Source organism: Wyeomyia smithii, chromosome 2 (genome assembly GCF_029784165.1).
Source record: "Wyeomyia smithii strain HCP4-BCI-WySm-NY-G18 chromosome 2, ASM2978416v1, whole genome shotgun sequence".
NCBI classification, from domain to species: Eukaryota; Metazoa; Arthropoda; class Insecta; order Diptera; family Culicidae; genus Wyeomyia; species Wyeomyia smithii.
The window spans coordinates 514,899-537,906 of NC_073695.1; the positions used below are offsets into that span (position 1 = coordinate 514,899).

The following is a 23,008-nucleotide window of genomic DNA, read 5'->3' on the forward strand; positions in this document are numbered from 1 at the left end:
CAGTGCCGGTAGAAGATGTCAAACTAAAAATATTGCGTTTCTTTTGAAACCATGTAGACATATGTTTGGAGCTGCCTGGTTTTAAGATTTCAAAATTCACACTTTGGAAAATTGGCACCATTTTTCGACTCAACTCAACTTGCTTGTACATAGGCATAGCGAACTTGTCAAAACTTTACTGAGTATCAAATGCTGAGAACTGGACTATATCTTAGGTCCAAAGTTGAAAATTATATATATCTATATCTTAGGTCCAAAGTTGAAATTATATCACACTTTGGAAAATTGGCACCATTTTTCGACTCAACTCAACTTGCTTGTACATAGGCATAGCGAACTTGTCAAAACTTTACTGAGTATCAAATGCTGAGAACTGGACTATATCTTAGGTCCAAAGTTGAAAATTATATCCAGGTCAAACTAATAAAAACGATAACTGTTAAATACTTTTTCAATGAAGTCTTGGTACACTTATATTAAAAATAACTAGGCGCCTCCCTTTTAACGACACTGTTGAGATGTCGAAGCTAGAAAACCTTGCGTTTCTTAAGAAACCGATGTAGATAAATGATTGGAGCCGCCTTGTTTTGAGGTTTTAAAATTCACGCTTTGGAAAAATGGTACCATTTTTCAACTCAACGTGAGTAAATATTTCTTGGAAAATACATGTTTTACCACTGGAGCGAATTTTTCAGTGCTATTTTTGCTAAAGAGTATTTTTGTAAACAGCGCGAAAACTTTTTCTTTCGAATTGGAAATGATTAATTATACAGTGAAATGTTATTAGTAATTGCAACAATTTTTTAGAAACATTTTGATAGGTACCATTTATTAATAAATACTAAAAATGACTCAAATTTTATATCACTAAATTAATTTTTTTTTTAATAATGGACTATTTGAATTGTAAATATTATTCATTTTTTTGGCATAGAGCATAGAAGCATTAGCATATAAAATTAGGAATCACTTTAACATTTACTCGAATGTACAAAACATTCAGGGTTTAAATATCCAAATATTTGTTGGTAACAAAGATTTTTGACCATTAAATGTATTTATTCGATTACAGCATCGCTATTAAATTGTGTGTGTGTAATAGATAAAATATTTTTAAATGGCTGATATATGTAGGTTTCTGCTTCATTTATTTAAAATGTTTTTCCTATTTAAAAACTAATATTGTAATAAGAAAATGGGATGAAGGGGCTGTGAAAACCGTTTGCATTGTTATGTAAACTTATTAGTACTTCGATCACACAATAATACATCAGCAAGTAGTTAATAAAGGAAAATTTCGTGTGGTTTATCTTGGAACTTTCAAACTTTTCATTTCTGTTGTATCAAAATGTGGGCTAGCTATGTTCTAAAAAAATGTACTTGTAAAATTAAAAAAAAATGATTAAGACTAATTAGCGGAGTTTTTTTTCTCTATAAAACGAAACTTCGATGGCAAAAATCCTTTAAACATGTTATTAGTGTTCTAATCGTGTCATACTTTGGTAATGATGTCATTAAATTTTGGATTGATAAGTAGCGATAAAATGCAATTTTACGCCCAAGACTAGTTTTATGTCATATTTACCATGAGCAACAGTATATTTCAGTGAACAGCACAACAAAAAGGGAAGACAAAATACTCAAACTCATGCTGAAACTATTTCTATAACTTTTGCCTGACAGCCAGAAGCTATTCCATAAACTCACACAATTCAGCTTTTGATTGTTCTGCTGAAACCTGCAATCTCAACTCAGGCGCTCGAAGCATTTTCATTCCTACAGCCACAGGCACAGTTACGAGCTTTGCGCTGGCGTTGTGGCTCGTAAAAACGGTTCTCTTCCGTTTCGGCAATCTACGATGAAGCATGGCCAGTCAACAGTCGTTAATCACTCTGCCTATCTCGGTTGACCGTCGTCGAGATCCTTTCAAAGTGTCTCGTTATCAACGGGTCAACCGGTGCTGGGTACTTGATAGTCCCGTTTCCCATGACGAGTACTTCATTGAATTGTTCTTTCCGTTCTGTCCCGTGTATGAAATGGAGGAAATAAAAAAAACAGGAAAACTCGCTTATCTTACCTTGTATCATAAGTCGGAACATGATAAAATCACGCTTTCGGTGGGTTTTTCTTGGCGACGTGCGTTCACAACATTGATGTTCAGTTCCATCGTTTCGGGATCTTCTTTTACTCTTAACCCCAAACACAGGCCTGCCTCCTAATGTGGTATGGAAAATCTCGTTGAGAAAAATGTCAAGCACTCTTGATTGTTTCTCGTTTTTATTCCGTTCTCCATTAGCTTTGGTTTGCACTTCATCGGCGTTCCCCGAAAGGCGACGTTTTCCATTAAGTCACACACTCGTCATTCGCATTCCCAACAGCCGTAGTTCAATTTCCTCTCGGATCACCTTCTTCATCCAAATGATGTAACGAAGCTTCACTCACTTGAACCGTCAACGAGGGGTACACCAGTAGTGTTTGGTGAAATCATGAGTTTAGGATCGCTAGGGGTGTACGAGAACTGTGCACTTTAAGGACGAATTTGAGGAAGAAGGGCGTTAAGTCCCCACTGACACTAACCGTTGAAGTTGTCTTCCTCTCTTCTGTGGAACCACACACTGCTTGAGTAGTTTAACTAAGAGTGAGGGACAACGGGCAGTTTGAGGTTAGAAGAAGTACACAACCTTCGCGCCAGACCGTTACCGATGAACTGAACTGCGATGTCTGGTGCTGAACTGCGAAAGCTCCACTAGCCTCCAAAGGACATCAAACGATAATAGCAGCGTATCCTGTCGGATCGGTTTCGTGCTCCCCTCGCCATCGGCTTCGTCATATTCAACGTACGAATACAAGCTCAAACGTGACACGGAATCACCCCCGCGGGAGCCCAGCTTGCGGATTCACTTTTTTGCAGCGCGTGTTGGAAAAAGCTTGAGCGCACCCACATCTGATGTCTTCCGTCCAGACGACTACTACGGTTACGATGACCTACGAAGCGAGAGCAAGCGCGAAAAAGACAAGAGATTGCTTCTTCATTCCGGTGCACACGTACACTTGCACAATTACAGTTGAAGCTTCCCGAGTGCAGCGAATGCGAACGAACGAACGACCCTCGGTGCTTATCGGAAGGCCTGAGCTTTCGCTTTAAATCACAAAATCTTCCCCTCTGGCTGTCAATGTTCGGCTCGGGTCGAATTCCGAGCACATGCGCAGCTTCAGTTCATCGATTTCGATGAAATTCGGCAGGAGAAATCGTCATGGTAATAACTTCAGCGCGCCTATCCCGTTAGACATAAAAAAATCTTCAACTTCAATGTATCAAAGTCATTTCTAAAGTTGTTTATTCTCCTTTAAAATGTCTCACTTTGCTACCGCCTGCCAGTCGAATGTTGCTTGTCTCCGAAAACAAAAGGAAACTTTTTTATTTCATTTTTCTATGCACTCCGTCTGATTGTTCGAAACGTCAAGAAACGTGAATGTGCTGCTGTCGATATTTGAATTGTGGGTGCGGTGCAGCAAATTTTACTTAGAGGGAAAAACCGCTGGTACGAGGTAATTTTTTCCGAACCACCCGTCAGCCACCCAACCAGCTGTCAGTAACTTTTCACCTCAGCTCGAAACTGTTTTACTACACTGGTCGCTACCGCACCCGAGAATTCCGGAGGCCAACCAACTTGCAACGATGCAGCCGCTTGAAGAGCAGGCGGAAAACCTGCCAGCCAGGCGGTAGCGGCCTTTTAACTTAGCCTTCTGTGTACTTTCGTTGCGTACAGACGTTGTGGAGGTGCGGAAGAGAGCAAGAGAGATTCGGCATGCACAAAAAGTAAATCTAATTGGTGCAGTGTTGGTTAAACTATGGTGGCACATGTGCTAGAAGGTGATCTAAGTTAAGTATCATCCGCTAACGCAACGTTTAATAATTCTAGAACAGTTATGAACTTGCTGACGCAAAACGATAGCTTTAACGTTCTTCAAACTTAGCAAGCAGAGTGAAAAATCGGCGAATTTCGGTATGTTCGATTTGTTAAGCCATGTCAATAAGTTTCCTGCCAACCGAAGTCATGCCATCATTTTTAACCAAATCGATTTTATTCACCATTTTATGCTTGGTTTGCACTTATAACACACGTCATCACAATCACCCGCTAGAAGCTTCACACGAAAAAGACGTTCAATTCCATTGTCCAACTGGTTTGCTCCTATCAAGTAGTTGGGATGAATTAATATTTTTGGAGTGGCCTAGGCAGGCGTTGAGCAATTCATTTTTACCTTTGTTCAACCACAACACAGTTGTGGGAATTGTCAAAATAACAACAAAACGTTCAACAGCCTGGAATGGGATTTTACCAACATTTTACCAAGTAATTTCATTATAATTTTAAATCACATTTTCGTGATATTTAACAAGACATACATTTTATTGAAGTTTTTACTGAGTTTTTAAATGTTCCCATCGACCAGTGACTTCACAGTACAACGTAGGTTTCTTTCACTAGTAGGTGGATTAGGATAGGGGTTTTGTTTTGTTTCCAAACGTAGTAAAATTTGTGTCTGAATAACCAGTGTCTGATTTTTTTTTATTGTTGGTCCTCCATAAACAGCACCAGCAGAAGCAGCAAACTTCAAAATGTCTAGTGAAATAAATGACGTGCTGCCTCGACTGTGCCGGGCAGCAGTGTAGTGCAGTCTGCCAGCTTCGGTCTGTAGCCTCCTGATGACTTTGGAAATAGTCGGTACGGTTCACACACAGGTTCCGACGGCTAGGCTCATGTTGGTTGATTTCCCTGACGGCTCTTCTTCAGGCGGACTAGGCGGCCAGCCTGAGTAGGGTCAGGTGAACTCTTACCGAAAGCTGCCACTGGGTAGGGACCGAGGGGTTGGGGGAATTTGTTGAAGGGTTGCACGACGGCTGCTAAGCCTGGCTACGATTTATGCCTCACCGTACAGGAACATGGCATGAGAATACGGTTTGGGTGTACTACAGCCAGCGCAACCGTGGTAATCCGGAATAAACATGTCAAATCAAAATCTGTACCACTTAGTCAGAATAAAAATGCATTAATAATTTTTTAAATGGATATTGAAGTGTTGTTTGTAGTTCGGCAATAGTTTTACCTTACTTGCTAATTGTGCATGAATTGTTAAATATTAATGTCTTTCGAATTGTCTACTGTTAATTACTATATGATTGAGTTACTCACTGGTTGTTGTTCGAATTCTGCAACAATATTTTTTTGGAAACTGTCTGTATTTTCATTTAAAATTAATAAAATACTTGAATTTAAGATCTTATACTGAAAAAAAAAAATCAAAAACAATAATCAATCTACCGAAAGGAAACTATCTAAAACTGTTGCCCCTTTTTTTCTTCTTAATGGCCATGCGTCTCCATAATGTTACGTTATTAATTAATACTTCTGAAGCTCTACACTAATCATAGTTTTTACAGTTGTTCGTCTGAAAAAAAAAAAATAACAACAATACATTTACAGTCTTGGAAAAAAATTGTGAAGAAGAGATAAACTGTGTTCTTTTTTTTTTTTTTTTTTTTATTTAAGGGGGGATTTGTTAGTAGCTTAAGTATTTATGATAAATATTAGTAAATAATGAGTATGTGTGTCCAATCACAAATGGTGACTTCTCAACACTGTTAGAAATTTGAAATTTTAATTGTTAGGATTTGTTTGCTTTCGCAATAAGGACTTATCATTCGTAGGGATTTAAACCTACTTGTCAGAAAAGGGGAAGTAAACTTACTACTAACTTAATTGCTAACTTATTGGCTATAAAGAGAGCTTATCGTAGCAATTGAGGATTGCAACGATTTTTGTCGAAAATTGTTAATAATTTTATTTGACATAGCTTCTAATGGTTCAACACCAGTAAGTCTATGTAATTCGAGTGTACCAAACCAAGGAGGACGCTTCAAAATCATTTTCAGAATTTTATTCTGAATCCTTTGGAGCGTTTTCTTCCTTGTTGAACAGCAACTTGACCAGATCGGTACAGCATAAAGCATTGCTGGTCTAAAAATTTGTTTGTAAATCAAAAGTTTGTTCTTTAAACAAAGTTTAGAATTCCTGTTAATGAGAGGATATAAACATCTCGTATATTTGATGCACTTGGCTTGTATACTCTCAATGTGCTCTTTGAAAAGAAGTTTTTTATCATAAATTAGTCCCAAGTACTTAACCTTGTCGGACCAACTTAAAATAACCCCATTCATCTTGACAACGTGATTATTGTTTGGCTTGAGAAAAGACGCCCTAGGCTTATGCGGAAAAATTATCATTTGAGTTTTAGAAGCATTGGGAGAGATTTTCCACTTTTGCAAGTAGGAAGAAAAAATATCTAAACTTTTCTGCAATCGACTGCATATGACACGAAGGCTTTTTCCTTTTACGGAAATGCTTGTGTCATCGCAGAACAATGACTTTGTGCATCCTGGAGGCAAATCAGGAAGATCTGAAGTGAATATGTTGTACAGGACTGGCACCATGACTGAACCTTGAGGTACACCTGCTCTGACAGGAAATCTATCAGATTTTGAATTCTGATAGACAACCTGCAGAGTTCGAGCAGTAAGATAATTTTTTAAAATTTTGATAAGGAAAATCGGAAAATTAAAAGTTTGCAATTTCGCAATCAAACCTTTATGCCAAACACTGTCGAATGCTTTTTCTATGTCTAAAAGAGCAGCTCCAGTGGAATAACCTTCAGATTTGTTAGCTCGTATCATATTAGTAACTCTGAGCAATTGATGAGTAGTGGAATGCCCATGGCGAAATCCAAACTGTTCATTTGCAAAAATTGAATTTTCGTTGATGTGTGACATCATTCTGTTAAGAATAATTCTCTCAAACAGTTTACTTATTGAAGAAAGCAAACTGATTGGTCGGTAACTTGAAACTTCAGCTGGATTCTTATCCGGCTTTAAAATTGGAGTAATTTTTGCATTTTTCCATAATTTGGGAAAATATGCAATTTTGAAGCAGCAATTGAAAATTTTCACTAAAAATTCCATTGTGCTCTCAGGGAGATGTTTGATTAGTATATTAAAGATTCCATCGTCACCAGGTGCTTTCATATTTTTGAAATTTTTAATAATTGATTTAATCTCATTCAAGTTAGTTTCAATTATTTCTGCAGGTAAAAAATTCTGGGAAGAAATTATATCAAATTGACGTGTGACTTCATTTTCAATTGGACTCACAAGATTCAAATTTGAGTTATGAACACTCTCAAACTGCTGAGCAAGTCTTTGAGCCTTTTGTTCATTGGATACAAGAAAACGTTCACCATCTTTTAAAACTGGAATAGGCTTTGAAGGTTTCTTAAGAATCTTCGACAGCTTCCAAAATGGTTTTGAATATGGTTTCAATTTTTCAACTTTAGTCTCAAAATTTTGATTTCTCAGAAGAGTAAATCTATGTTTAATCTCTTTCTGTAAATCTTTATAAATAGTTTTAAAAACAGGGTCACGAGAACGTTGATATTGACGTCTGCGGACATTTTTCAAACGAATTAGAAGTTGAAGATTTTCGTCAATTATTGATGAATCAAATTTCACTTGAGCCTTTGGAACAGAATAATTCCTGGCATCAACAATTGCACATTTTAATGCTTCCAAAGCGGAATCAATATTCACTTCGTTTTGCAAATCAAGCTCATTATTGAAATTTCTCTCAATATGAGTTTTGTATCTTTCCCAATTAGCCTTGTTATAATTAAAAACAGAGCTCATAGGGTTTAAAACTGATTCATGTGATAAAGAAAAAGTTATTGGAAGATGGTCAGAATCAAAGTCAGCATGTGTGATCAAATCACTACACACATGACTTTGATCTGTTAGCACCAAATCAATTGTTGAAGGGTTTCTTACAGAAGAAAAGCATGTAGGACTATTCGGAGACAAAATAGAATAGTATCCCGAAGAACAATCATTGAATAAAATTTTTCCATTGGAATTACTTTGAGAATTATTCCATGAACGATGTTTAGCGTTAAAATCGCCAATTATGAGAAATTTCGAACGATTTCTGGTGAGTTTTTGTAAATCACCTTTAAAATAATTTTTGAGCTCGCGTGTGCATTGAAATGGTAAATATGCTGCGGCAATGAATAAAATACCAAGTTCAGTTTGAACTTCAATTCCCAAAGTTTCAATAACTTTCGTCTCAAGATGGGGAAGAGCACGATGTTTGATTCGGCGATGAATAACAATTGCAACTCCACCGCCGGAACCCTGAATCCTATCATATCTATGAACCACGTAATTGGGATCATATTTTAATTTTATGTTAGGTTTCAAAAATGTTTCAGTAATAATTGCAATATGCACATTATTTACTGTTAAAAAATTAAAAAGCTCATTCTCATTGGCCTTCAATGAGCGAGCATTCCAATTTAATATTTTAATTGTTTTATTTAAAATCATTGCTAAATTTTAAATTAGAAACAATTTTAATAGTAAAATTTGTGCCTATTTGAATGGCTTCAAACATTGATTTTGCCTGCAACATGGCGTTCATAAGATCGAACATTGCCTGTTGCAAAAAAGAAAGTTTACCTGCCGTAATAGGCCCCAGGAAGTTGACATTAGAAAAAATATTTTCGGTAGCAATATTAGCTGGTGTGATAGGTGTACAATTATTTTCTAGCGTGTTTTGCTTACCCATATTAACGGTCATTTTCGAACTACCAACACTAGGCGGTATAATGTTCGAACTACCTGTAACCTGTGCATAAGTTAAACGGGTATGCAAAGGAGTAGGTAAACTATGCGTCACTGGTACGCTTGGAGAATTTTGTTTTGAAGTTGGTTTTAATTGAGAAATTGAATTTTGTTTACCTTGCCTTGCCTTAACAATTGCTAAACGGACTGGGCATTGATAAAAATTTGACATATGGTTGCCGTTACAATTCGCACAGCGAAAATTTTTACTCTCTTTCACAGGACATGTGTCCTTTTTGTGAGAAGAGTCTCCACAATTAAGACATTTTTGGTCCATGTTACAGAATTTGGAACCATGGCCATAACGTTGGCAAGTACGGCATTGGGTGATATGCTTTTCACCTCCGCCATACTTCCTATAAATTTCCCACTTTACACGCACATTATACAAAGCATGTGCTTTTTCAAAAAATTTTAAGTTGTTAACCTCATTGCGGTTAAAATGAATTAAATAATTAACAAGGGAAATTCCAGTTCTCTGACTGTTTTCGCCTCGTGATTTTTGTTTCATTAGAATAACTTGGGTAGGGGCTATGCCAAGTAATTCTGTTAAAGTAAGTTTGATCTCATCAACGGTTTGATCGTTGGTGAGACCTTTCAAGACAACCTTGAACGGCTTGGCGTTCTTGGTGTCATATGTAAAAAATTTGTACATCTTGTCAGTTAAATACTGGACAAGACGATCACGACCCTTTACTGAGTCGGCTAATAAGCGGCATTCACCTCTACGGCCAATTTGATAGGTAACTTTAACGTCAGAAACAAACGTTGAAAGTTCCTTTTTGAATATATTAAATTCAGAAGAAATAGTTACCACAATAGGTGTAACTTTCTCCTTTTTTAAAGATTTTATATTTTGTATAGTTTCATTATTAACAACTTCCATTTCATCAGCTTCTTGCTCAGGCAAAATATCAAAAGGATTGTCACTACAGACACTCGAAGTGTCAGAAAGAGATGCCTCTCTTTTCCTCCCCGCAGCGATGCGAGGTTTCTTTTTCCGTCCAGCCATTTCAGGTGATACGAAAAAAGTTAAAACAAATGTTAAATTCAAAAGTAGGAAGTCTTGAGAAAGACTGATGGGAAATAACTTTCAGGTAGTCTTTAAAAGACACACTGACAAAACACAAACTTTGAAGCTATAGGCAGTCAAAGACCAGTCCACAAGCAACCGAAAAAACGTCTGACCTGTAGGACAGTTCAAGACGCACTGCCTGTGTTCTTTATCGTGGATCAAACGTGGATTGATTTTTTATTTGAAATACCATATCAGTATAGAGAAATCCATATACAGCCGTAAGAATGTACACAGTATACCATTACTAATCATCGAAAAAATACACCCATATCCTTAGATATGATCATAAACTAAATAAAACGAAGCAGAATTGTATGTTATGCTTGGTAGTGATAAGAAATAATAGAAGTAACGGGTGAAAACTAAAAGTTTGGAAGTTTTTACTATTGCTATCAAAGAAAAACTGAATTATTTCACATCAAGATACATTCATTATTACTATAAATAATTGAAGATTTTAAAAAGGTCCGTTACCGGCCTTCTGACGAATCCATCTTATGATTTCGAATGCATCTGTTGATTCTACCAATTGATCTCTCATTATTTTTGCACCGAAGGATCCCAAAATCCAAAAGAAATCTTCGATTGAACGACACTGAGGTAGATTCGTTCGTTCGTTTTTAGTTGTCACCCGTTACTCCTACAAAAACAGCGGTCGGATGGTGAAGCATCAAACCAAGTCCAGAGCCTGAAAATTAATTGAAAGTGTTGTTTAATAAAAGTACTAATGTTGATTGGCTCCAACTGGTATTATCCTCATATTCTTAGACAATCAAAAACTTGAACATGGGTTATCGTCAAGATAAAAATCCATTATCGTAACGGGTGACAACTAAAAATCTGGAATTTTTTTGAGACTTTCTTACTCCACAACAAACACGCTCAGAGAGGATTGAGAATATGCATATAAAAGCTCTATCTTTCTTCTTCAAGCCAGTATTTCTTGTTTTGTTTATGCATGCATGTTTTGTTTATGCTTATGTATGCCTTTCGCGTACCTCAACTATAATCCGCCAGGAAGTTAGTGAAAGACCGGCCAGAGTAGTGCACAGAAAAGGACTTTTTCCTTTTTGTTAAATCATGGTTCAAGGCTAGTGGTTTGGCTATCAATAAAAATATATACCAGAACGAATGTTTGAACAATTTTATGATTCCATTTGTTCCTAAATATTATACAGATGAAAATTATATGTTTTGGCCAGAGAAAATATCATCACAGCACGTCAAAAAAACACAAACGTTTCTGAATAACCACTCGCCTACATTTGTACCCCAAATACGCAACCCAACAAATCCACCTCAGTATTTTCTTTTGGTGCAAAAATACCTGGAAATCAACGAATTGCGAACAGTTGATCGGTTAAATCAAATGATGCATTCGAAAAGCGGACTTGAAGGCCGTACAACGCTCTTGTTTTGGCGTCAAAAGAAAACTTCGTCGGGAGGTCAAATGTTCAATATTTTTCGTTAGTTCACAATGAAAGTATCTTCATGAGAACTAAATCAGTTTTTCTTTTAGTTTATTCACCTTTTTTTAACAGCTGTAGAAAAAAATTCCAAATTTTTAGTTGTCACCCGTTAACTCTAAATGGCACCGAAGAGTCCAATACAAATTGGAGCCTACCACTAAAAGTGATTTCCACGTTTCATTAAAACTTGTAATATGCTTGATGCGTATTTTTGGAGTCGGAATGATGCCAAGAGACTTAAAAACGACTCCAGACGAACCGGAAGTCACCATGTAGAATTTAATAATGGCTTCTGAAGTCGATTTCTGATTCCATAGACCATATAATTTTGTTTCTCAGCAACCGGAAGTCGCTATTTTAGAATTCAAAATGGCGTCTGAGAACATTTTATGGTCTCTGGGCATCATCCCGATTCCGAAAATACCCGTAGTGCCTGCTATTTGGAAAATTCCGTTGTTTTTCAGAATCTGGAAATTGCCTTTTGGAATCTAAAATAATGTCTGGGGTCATTTTCCAGTCGCTGGCTACTCTGGCTCAATACACCTATTGTGGCGTATTCGGCCATTTTAGGTTGTTTTCTAGAAACGGGAAGTCGTCATCTTGGAATTCAAAATGGCGTCTTGGCTATTCACCGATCTCTGGACATCATCCCGATTGTAAAAATACCTGTCTTAAAGAATGAGAGCTCCAGGGAAATCTGATCCGGAAGGCTCATTTGGAATGCTAAACCAGAATTGTGAGACTCTGAGCATGAGCATGAGCATGATTGACCGCCCGCGGTTGCTACTCCGTTATTGCCAGATCACCTGTAATTACACAGAGAACCAATGGATGATGCTTGGGATTAACATTCATCCTCAATGTGTAAAAACTGGTGACCTTAATCTTTATATTAGGCAATACCAGCGCCGGCCGCATCCGAATGCAGGTCAAAGAAGGAATGTGTATGGGAATATGTTGACGTGATACTCGCTTTATTGGAAGCCGAGAACACCTCTGCACTTCCACGAGAAATCAATGGGATGTTGGAGAAAAGGGTAAGGTTTGCAGCAGGTTTCGTTTTGGTAAACGATGCGCTGAGTTCTAATACTGGGTTCATAATAACAAATATCGCGCGTACGAGTTCATTATATCTTCTACGGAAATCATAACGCGATCCGAACTCATTCCGGTTGATGATGTAACACCGCAAAAATAAAGCGCACGCGAGGATACCGGACCTATAACCTAATCAAGACAGACTCAAATATTCGAAAATATGCTTATGAAGTCATTATGCAACTACCGAAACGTATCTCTCATTGATTTATCTCAGCTGACTACACAATGTTACGAAGCAACCAGATATGCATTAACCAAAAACAAGAAAAAAGTAAATATATAGACCCTCAACACATACTGCAAGCGGTCAGCAAGAGAGCTTCAAAAACGGCCTATTTGCTTGGCCATCGCCGTTAGAATCGAACGAAAAAAAAACAAGAAAAAGAAAAAAAAAGATGTGTGCGTCGGCAGACGAGTCGCGTACAATCCTGATAATAATTAACAAATAATTGCGACATTTGGTGGCGATTAATTACAATGTTTTGTCGCGATTAATTATTTACGATATTTATCGAACGAACGGAACCTACTCTGAATCACTGCGTGCTGGAATAGAACCAACGGGTGGACAGTCTGCGAATAAATGGTTTGGTACACCTCGTAAGTCACAACACACCGAAAATCTATATTTGAGCAAAGCTCACCTGGGCCGAAAACACGTTTACCCCGGAAAGTTATGCGCGACCGCTCTATTCCCTGTTACCGACGCATACGCGCGGAGACACGGTATTTCGCGTTGATTACCGCTTACTTCTTGAATAATAAAGCGAAGATACCTACTGAGTATGAAAAACTGGCAAAGTTTCATGCATTCATAGCTAGAAAATTTTTAAAAATGCAAATATGCATATCTAACAAGACCGAGTACTAATTAGATTTAACAAAATGCCAAAACAATCGCAATCAAAATTTATTTGCCATGCTGACCGACAAGATTTCTACTTAATTAAATTTAAAATTGACTATGTGTTTCAGTATTTACTCAAAAGCTAGAAAAATCATAAAACAAGGGCATAAGACTGCTCAAAATGTTCGTAACAGCGTCTCCGTTCACCTGAGGAAATAATATCAACAATGAAGACTGACGCGCAACTGTTTCGACGCAGTTTCGGCCCAATCGGTAGATTAAAAAAATTCAAAACCGGCTTCCACGAAGCCGGGGTCACAAGCAGGGATGCCACAAACACAGACCAATCTGTGCAAAACAAAATTCCCACACAAGTATATGTACATACAGAACTGCAAACGCGCCCTTCAAAATACAGGCCGATGTTAGGCCGACGCCACACTGCAAAGGACGCGGCGCGAAATGCGTCATTTCTCAGGCTAATGACATACTGAGGCGTCAAATGAAGCGAAGCAAGAAGCGTCGCAAAGGTGTCGGAGCTACTTCTTCGAACGTCTATATGAAACGCTCAAACCATACTCGAGCGGCAACGACGCGTCGGTAGAGGCGGCGAAACAGAACGAGTAGTTTTTTGACGCGCGTAGACGTACGCGGTAATACCTTGTTCAGACTAAATCTATCATCGCCAGGTGCTTTATATTTGTTTCATTTTGGTTCGGTAATTGGAAAAAAGCAAATAGAATACATTTTCGTTTAGAAAATGTTAAAATGTTTATAAAATGTTAGTGCAGTAATACCATGTCAGACTAAACCTGATATCGCCAGGTGCTTTATATTTCGCTTTATTTTGGTCTTAAATCTTAAAAAAAGAAAAAGAGGTCATTTTTCGGATAGAAAATATTATCGGGAAAAAGTGATTTACCGTGCTTGAAGAAGCAAACAAATCTTCATTGGACGAATTCATATTTCCTCTAAACAAAACCGGTGCTGGAATCTAGGAATATGACAACACAACGCATTTGCGACGCTCGCTCCAGTATGTCATAGGAAGCTTCACCCAACGCTTCTGTTTATTCCGCTTGTTATACGCTCAACGCTTCGCCTCATTTGACGCCTCAGTATGTCAGTAGCCTCACGCAAGGAGAAAAAAAACAACAATGAAAACTGGCGCGCGTTAAAACACATCCCGAACTGTTTCGACGCAGTCATCCGAACAGCATCGGCCCCAGTATGCACCGTACCTACTGTAAACGATTGAGTGAGAAAATTCCAAAAACGGCATCTAAAAAACCGCGATAACAATCAGAGATGCCACATATGTAAATTTAAATTTATTTGTGAATTATAAATTTCTCATCCATACAGTTTACAGTTTACAGATTTGTAAAGCCATATAGATTCCTACGATTTTCTACGAAATTTACAAATTTTTATACAGACTTTTATACTGGAAATATGTAAAACATTTTCTATGTTCAGTATACAGAAATGTAGGATCCCCACAAAATGAATTGTGAAAAGCAGAAAAAAAACATTGGTTCCCTTTTGCATGCAAATCAAACAAAAAAAAAAAAAAAAACACAGGCAAAACGTCACCAACACTAATACTTATCCTTTAATTCTCGCGTCCTCTCTGAACCATCATGCTGGTGCGAGAACGTGCCGCACGCAAGAGCAACCTTGCACTTACTCACACACACTTATGGCAAGGCAAGGGCTAGCGGGAAACGTGCTCCGCCACCGAAAAGAAATGCAGCTCTCACAAATTAGCCACAAAATTGCACGAATCTTTCACGGATTTCAACATTGACGTCTCTCTCACCGATAATACGAAACCGCCACATTTCGTATTACCTTTTACTCCGCCCTTTGCACTTAAAATATAACGATTACGCGACGGGAAGGCTAAATAAAATACGTCGACATTATTGCACTATCCTCAATCGTACACGACAACCCTCGTAACACTTCATCGCGATTCAAATCAAACATTTGGAATTCACACCGAAACAACAGCGGCCTTCATTCAATAAACGTAGACACATCCCTTTTCCGGATAGAAAATATATCTTATAAAAACTTGAAAAAACGATGAAAAATTCCGACGAGAAACATTTTCACGTCCGTTCTTGATCACAGCTTGCTTCGATCCGCTAAACCATAATTGTGAGATTCTGTTGAAAAAATATGAAGCTATAAAGTTCCTCAGTTTCGGAGCATATCCGTGGAAAACAGGATTTCCGGGAATAAGAAAAATACCTTTAAAGAAACAATTTTTTCACCTTTCTTGCTGTACAAAAACATTGTTACTACATTTTTTTCTCACGGTTACAGAAATTTAGTGCGTCATCTTGCCCCGCGGCCATTGCGTATTTTTACTCAACAATGAGTTTTCCAACTGGTTTGATTTTTATGCCATATTTTCGACAAAATAAATTTACCTTACAAACCACAATTGGGTTGTTAAGCTACTCACGGATTTCTGATTTTTATATATCAGGTAATAGAGTATAATTTTCTGAGCAAAACGTGATTTTCAAAAATTTTATATGATATAAAATTTTTGAAAATCACGTTTTGGACAATGGACAATGGACAATGATTGTCCTTCGATTTGTAAATGAAAAATAAAAAAATCACTCCAAATCGCTACAATGACAGTTGGTATATGGGCGAACTGTCATTGTAGCGATTTCGAACAGTTTTATTTCGTGATTTAAAAATTGAATGAAAACGATAGAATATTTTTAAAAATCAGGTTTTGCTTAGAAAATGCAGCTCTTTCAGGTGACATAAAATACTGATATAGCTAAACAACCAAATTATGCAAGCATTGTTCAGGTTCTGTTGTTTCCGAGTTTCTGTAGTTTTCGAATAAGAGAATCGTAATTCCCAAAACTGAGAAAATTAGATCAAAACACAACTTTCCTCATACCTTCCCAATATTTAAACGGAATCATGTTTACATGTGTGAATAACGTCAGTCGTCAATGCTGCAAATTCATACGATGTTGCCAGTTTATTTTGCTCGTATGTTTCGAAAAGACCAATGCGTACTTTTGCCCCTCACCCAGTCAACATTTTCATACGTATAATAATGTTTTGATTCCAATACCCGCACTCATATATATCATAAATACTCGCATTTGATGCCCTAAAACAGCATATAAATACTATTTTGGAGGCGATATACGTACTGAGGAATAATAGTATGCAATTCATTGATATACGTATTTATATACGATAATTTCCGATTGAAAGTGATTTGTTTCATGCTATAATTGTAAGCCTACAATCGTAAATCGGTTAGACTCCACTATGATATACAATTAAAACTGAATTTCTGCGCATGATATTAAGCGTGGTATACGATTTCGACTTTGTTAAGAAATATTTGCGATAATTTTCATGCATTGATATACGATTTGTGGTTGGGCACTGGGCACTGTTCTATTGTTCAAACCACTAATTACTAAACATTTAACGTAGGTCGTTAAATTAGGTGAGGAACAAGTTGACCTTGCCATTCCGATCACTTTTTCGAAATCGAGCTTCAAACAATTCAACGCATGGCGCGCGACTACATTCAAAGCAACGCAACATGTTGTGACTGTGATGTGTCTGTGTGAGTGTAGTGTATATTACTCCGTTATTGACTTGTTGCCACTGTTTGCATAAGTGAGCCTTTAACTTTGGATGTATTCACAAATAACGTAAGGCAAAAATTGCATTTTCGACTCCCTTTCTCCCCATTCGTATAGTTTATTAATATACCAAATTCATGGAAAATTAAAATCACGTTTTTCTGATAAAACCTAACATGGCGGCGAGATCCAAAATGGTGGCCATTTTTCTCTACTTCAAATAAAATTTTTATCATTCCTTTTTGAAACGACGTGCTGTTTGTAGTAAGCTTAATGACATGAATAGAAATAGATCGATAAAAAGATCAAGAATTGTTCTAAATAAAGGTAACTTTTTTAAAAACTGTTTGGTCACTTGGTGTCCGAGGGATCCATCGATATGAACTTACCAAAGTACTTACTTCATTTTATGGCGACAGATCGTTGAGATCATATGCCGAATCCAGAGTACATCTCCACAAAACTCGGCTGCTTCTCTCCAGTCTCCCCTTACACCCGCTGCTCTGGCATCCTCGTCGACAGCACACATCTAGCGCGTGCGAGGTCTGCCTCGAAGTCGTCGGCCTTTATCCGGTTCTCTCTGAGCTCTATTCGCAGGTGCGTTTCACTGTATCGTACGTCAATAAACAGATGATGTGTCTGCAAGTTGTGTTCTGGGAACTTTTCGAATATCTGTCGTACGGTAAACATTTGGTCTGCTGTAGATCGTCGCACTCCAAAACCGCATTAGTATTCTCCAACAAAGGCTTCCTGTAACGGCTTCAGTCGCTGGAACAGGATACGGGAGAGAATTTTCGAAAGGAAATATAAGAGGGTTATGCTTCGATAATTACTATAGTCGAATCGATGTTTCTTCTTGTAGATAGGGCAAATGAGTCCTTCCATCCAATTTATGGATAGTTATTCCTCAGACCATACCCCTAGGACAATCTGGTGAATTGCAATACACAGCCGCTCGCTTCCGACTTTGAAAAGTTCGACCAGTAAGCCGTCCTTCGTAGCGGCTTTGTGGTTCTTCAGCTCTTTGCAAGCATTCTTCACCTCACCTAATGTTGGTGGGTTCACAGCTTATCTGTCCTCTCCAATTCATATCCTGCTCCCCTCGACGACTCTCATACCTTTCTCACTGTTCAACACCACTGCAAAATGATGCTTCCAACGCCTGGCCACCTGCGATTTATTGTTAATCAGGCTCCCGCCCTGTCATTACACCTGGCAGGTACCGGCACGGTCCGGTTCCTGGTTCTGTTGATCGTTCTATAGAAGCTCCTCGTGCCGTGCCTGGTGAAGCAATTCTCCGCATCCGCGAAGACGCGATCGTAGTGCTTACGTTTCTTACGGCGGTGGAGCTTCTTTTCTTCTTGGAGCTCTGCTGAGTTGAACAAACGGATAAGAATATTATAAAATCAAATATCTGTTGTATTTCTGATGAGTAATGTGCAAAAATACACAGGGGTTTTCTTCTTTCATACCTTTTTAATATTCCAATGCTAATAGCTGATATTTTCATTCTTTTTGACCAACCATACAACACTTACATCTTGTATAATTTCGACTGTACCACAAACACTTTTTTTTTGGTTACTGAAAATTCGAGTTTTTTCTGTGCTTTCACTACATGAAATTCATCGTCAATGAGGACGCATGGTTTCTTGTATTTCATTACAGAACCAAGCGTGTCCATCTTCAATCCAACAGTGCGCTCAGAAACCTTCTGTGTTTTTCAAGTTTACTAGTCTTCTAACATCTATCTCGTTACTTCTGCAGTTACTAAAGTTTGGAAATAAAATCACTCACGGTCGAAAAAATAAAGTATAACGAGTTCAAGGTGATGTGGCACTGTCGCATAACATCCGGTAAACAAGGTAAACAGTATGCAGTAAGCAGGGTTACTGGAACCAACAACACTATGTTATGTACCAAATGCAGATGAATTATGATATTAGTCCTGTTGAAACGATGTTCGAAGGCTAGCACGTTTGGCATTGAAGACAGCATGTAATAGATGAAAGCTTCTCAATAAATGAAATATATCTCGCTATATTTTGAATTGAAATTTTACGTAAAATAACGAAAAGGTCACTCAAAAGCTCCCCTCTTTAATTGATACGTAATTAGTGGCACACATTTCTCCTCATTTGCGCACAGATTAACTTAAAAATCCCATTACAATATGCGTCAGTCAGTGCATATATGTGTAGTTATAAATGTGCGCTCATCATGTGTAAGCTGTGAACCAGGTAAACGTATTTCCTTTAGGGCGTGAACCATATGGCAAAGGGACGTGCAGGAAACAATATCGTAAACATGCATCACACGTCCCCTGGAAGCTGGAAGATGCTAGAAGTTTACGCTGCTTCTCACAACAACAACCGAGCAGGTGCAAATTGCGCTTTCCATCACGTGCTAGCCCAATGTGTGTTGGTTTGTTGGTTGCCCGCTCCAGTGGAGTACCGTTTAACGCCGTCGGTGCCTTCGAGTGTTGCCGTAGTTCCGTTTTACCTATATCATGATGCATCCCGTTGTGATATACATATATGCACAGAATAATCAGTTCGACATGGAACTGTAGACTGATATAATTCAAAATTTTACGCCATAATATTATTTATCATTGTGGCAGAAAGTGCCACCGAATAGTTTAACCGTTTACAATATTTCACATCATCAGCTCAATTCCGCAGTCTTAGCAAAAAAATCGTAGCCTGTCTGAATGTGCCGCGATATGTCACCCAATTTTGGTAACAGATGCTAGTATTAAAAAACTTTCCTATTCCCAGCGTAGAGCGCAGATTCGTTATCACACGATTCGCGTTCGGCCAAGGAGGTGCACAAAAAATGGCCCCAGTTTGCCATTTCCACTTTATTCCTATCCGACTTCTGGCTGGGGCCAGAAAAGAAAGGTGACATTTTGTAAGCCCTCTATCGTCGGTTGGTTTCCCAACGCCGGAAAGAATTTTTATTGCTGGTAGAAGTTGGGTACACGTTCTCGACTGAGCTCACTTATGGTTTGTATATCAGTGCCTCTTACAATCACAGCCAAGGCTAGAAGTTGACAATACTATGTACATTCCCATGTGGACCAAATTCAAACGATATGAAAAAAGTATAAACAGCTTCCAGCTGCTTCGTTCTTTTTTTTTTGCGTCAGTGAGGAACCTGAGCGCGCAATGACCAGAAGGGCAAAAGTTTATCATTCGTTTACTCGAATCGCGTAGGCAAACGTGACATCATCGTTGGGTAAAGTTTTTGGAAAATAAATTTATTTTCAAGAGAACTTTAAACACAACTCTAGGATCAGCTCCCATGGTTGTTTAGAGCACAAGGTTTGTACCAGCGGTTGCCAAAACTAAATGTGCCTGGGAAAATTGGTATCTTGAGAAGGCTTACTTGAAATGATCGATTTCCGAAGGTAGGTACATGATTTTATTTTCGTTTCAATTAAAGTCTAATCTTAAATCACTGAAGTTTGAAAATAAAACCACCTCGATCTAGCAAGGTCAGTAATAATTCCAAATTTCACTATACGATTGCATTCTAATTTCATTGAGTATTCAACTCATCAAAATTCTTATTTCGAGGAAGTTTCTGAAGTAAACGATTAAGATAGTATTTACTTTAATATTGCATCACATTGTACCTTTTCACCAGACCAACGCTACCGGGGCCAATCGTGAAGATTACCTGCGCCAGTCTTTCGTTCGTGAATATGCTAATTTCCAGCAACCGTTTTGTTTCTTTCCTTTACTAGCGCTTCCGCTTCTCGTTCGGGTGACCATTAGCCATCCAAATCAGCAATGACGCCGTACAAATGACGACAGCAGTCCAACTTTTATCTTGCATTATTACTCTAGAGCGAAGAATTTTCTGAGACTTAGCGAAGGGGTGAGCTGATTACCGCCCTTACCGTTGTAGACAGCATTTGTAGAAGTGTAAAGGTGGCTGTTGAGTAGCTAATTAGAGGTGCTGTAAACGTTCTTGTGTAATTTTCTAAATTTTCTTAATGAGTTCATTTGCATTGTAGGTTTGTTTTTTCCTGGACACTCGTGTGAAAGTTGAACAAAGAGATTAATTAAATATAAGCACTTGAGTCGCCGGAAGAGCTCCGTTAATAGTTGATTACTAGTACTACTGTAATCATAATAATTGTGAAAACATACATTCGGTGTCTGTAACTCGAATAGTTTGACTCAGCAGTCATAAACAAACAACTGTCAAAACCAACCGAGATTAACTTTTCTTCTGTGTGTTTTTCACTTTCGATCAAAGTGTCGGTCAAGTTACAATCATCATCTTCGACCGCAACAGAAAATAAAACAAAATCCCTATCATTGCGTTCAACGAATTCGACAATTCGATTACAGTCACCATGATGATGATGGACAATACTCTGCGCCCTTGTATATCTAACCGCAATTCGGAGGCGTATCATGCCTACCATCAGGCGAGTATTGTGGGGTCTATGATTTATGTTCATTCCCTTTCGACAATTTCATGAAAATCGGACGCCTGTATCTGACCTTAGCCCGGTACTCCCGGTGCCCTGCCAGCATAGACGATTGCCGCCACTCAGCGAAGAGCTGGAATCGAAAATAAAAAGTACACACTCATCGATAAAACCAACAATGATTGATTGATTAATTTGGATATCACATTTTTCACATTTTCTTCTCCAATATGTACCTACCTACCGTTTGCACAGATATCTCCTATGAACAGCATACAACACATTTTATCCTCCCATACCAGCGCACACATTTGCTTCACTATCACGAAAACGATCAGATTGAACTACCAAGGCGATTGCCAATCAGTCAGTGAAAAACTGGAACGGCTTTTTTCTCTTCCGACGCATTCGGTGGAGTCTTCCGTTACGTTCTGGGTTTGTGTGTTATGTATGAATAACGCGCCTTCGCACCAATAGCCGGGCTTTAGGAAGCGCAGAAAAATGGATCGTAACCATTAGCCTTGCGGCGAAAAGGTCCAAGCACTGCGAATTCGTTTGCCCCACTAGTGGATTCATACTTGGGAACAGTCAACGAAGCGCAAAACTAGACTTGTCAAATCATCGTCAGTGTGCTCAGCAGCGAGATCACATCCTCCCCAACGTTGGTCTTTTTCTTCCATTGGAGCAAGCTGAATTTCAAGTAAGGTTCAGAAAAAAACCGCAGCGGATGAATCTTTTCGAATCGATTGTGTAATTGATGTATATGCAGATATGATGAAGCGCCTTTTTAGAGTAAATATAATTCAATGATACAGATGTTTAAGCAAATCATTCTTGTAAAGGATGTGTAGGAATAGGAAGTGAGAAATGAAATGTGTACTACCATTCTATGGTTTCGACCTGGTGCCTGTCCTGACGATACATTCTGTTGGATTGAGATATTGTAAATTTTTATTTCGATAAGTTTCACTAAAGCATCCTTTTTAATACAAATTTTACTTAAACATCAGTATTAGGTGTCAGCACATTTGTCAGTCAGTACCGGAAAACGATTTTCGTTTTCGATTATCACCCTAACTGTCTATAGGAATGTTTCTGTTTAATTGGTTGAAGTGTGAAATAAACACACGACAAAACTCATGATAATGCACCAAAAGAATTATATATAGGTACCCAAGGAACAATTATTGTTGCGTAAACATTTACTCAACCAGGTTTATTAGGCTACAGTTGAACAACAATCGAGATGGAAAATAGAAAACTTCTGTTCAATGGTTGTTCAGTTGAATTTGGAGAAATTATCCGACACACAGTTGTTCAGGAGGGTCTTAAACAACAACAGCAGAACATTTCATCCAACACTTGTTAAACCAGCGTTGAACAAATGCACCGGAAAAAGTCTATCAGGCTACTGTTCTGCATGTGTTCGACCAGTTTAATAAAATATTTGTTAAACATCTGTAGAACCGTTGCTCGACTTTTGAAATGCTTTTGTTAAACGCGTGTTTAATAATAATGCTTGCAAACTTTTATTTCGCGCATTAGAACATACTCATGCAGCTCTTGCTGAATAGTGGCGTGGAAAAAAAGCTTGATCGACATTAATCCAGCTCTTTTAGCACAAACAAAATGCCAAAAAAAAAGTTTGAATTTTTTTACTATAATTATTATTTTTAGCTTTTTTAATTTTT

General features: G+C 38.0%; 1 long non-coding RNA gene across 4 annotated transcripts; it reads left to right on the plus strand.

Moving 5' to 3' along the window:
* Nucleotides 1–3,305: 3,305 nt before the first annotated feature.
* On the plus strand, nucleotides 3,306–22,441 carry LOC129723677 (uncharacterized). 4 transcript variants are annotated; one of them, XR_008727793.1, is made up of 5 exons: nucleotides 3,306–3,549; nucleotides 3,611–4,007; nucleotides 4,599–20,282; nucleotides 20,622–20,833; nucleotides 20,895–22,441. It is a non-coding gene; the product is annotated as an uncharacterized LOC129723677 (long non-coding RNA). The 4 variants fall into 4 exon arrangements; XR_008727792.1 differs by having other exon boundaries at nucleotides 4,599–20,833; XR_008727794.1 differs by having other exon boundaries at nucleotides 18,539–20,833; nucleotides 20,895–22,376.
* The last annotated feature ends 567 nt before the right edge of the window (nucleotides 22,442–23,008 follow it).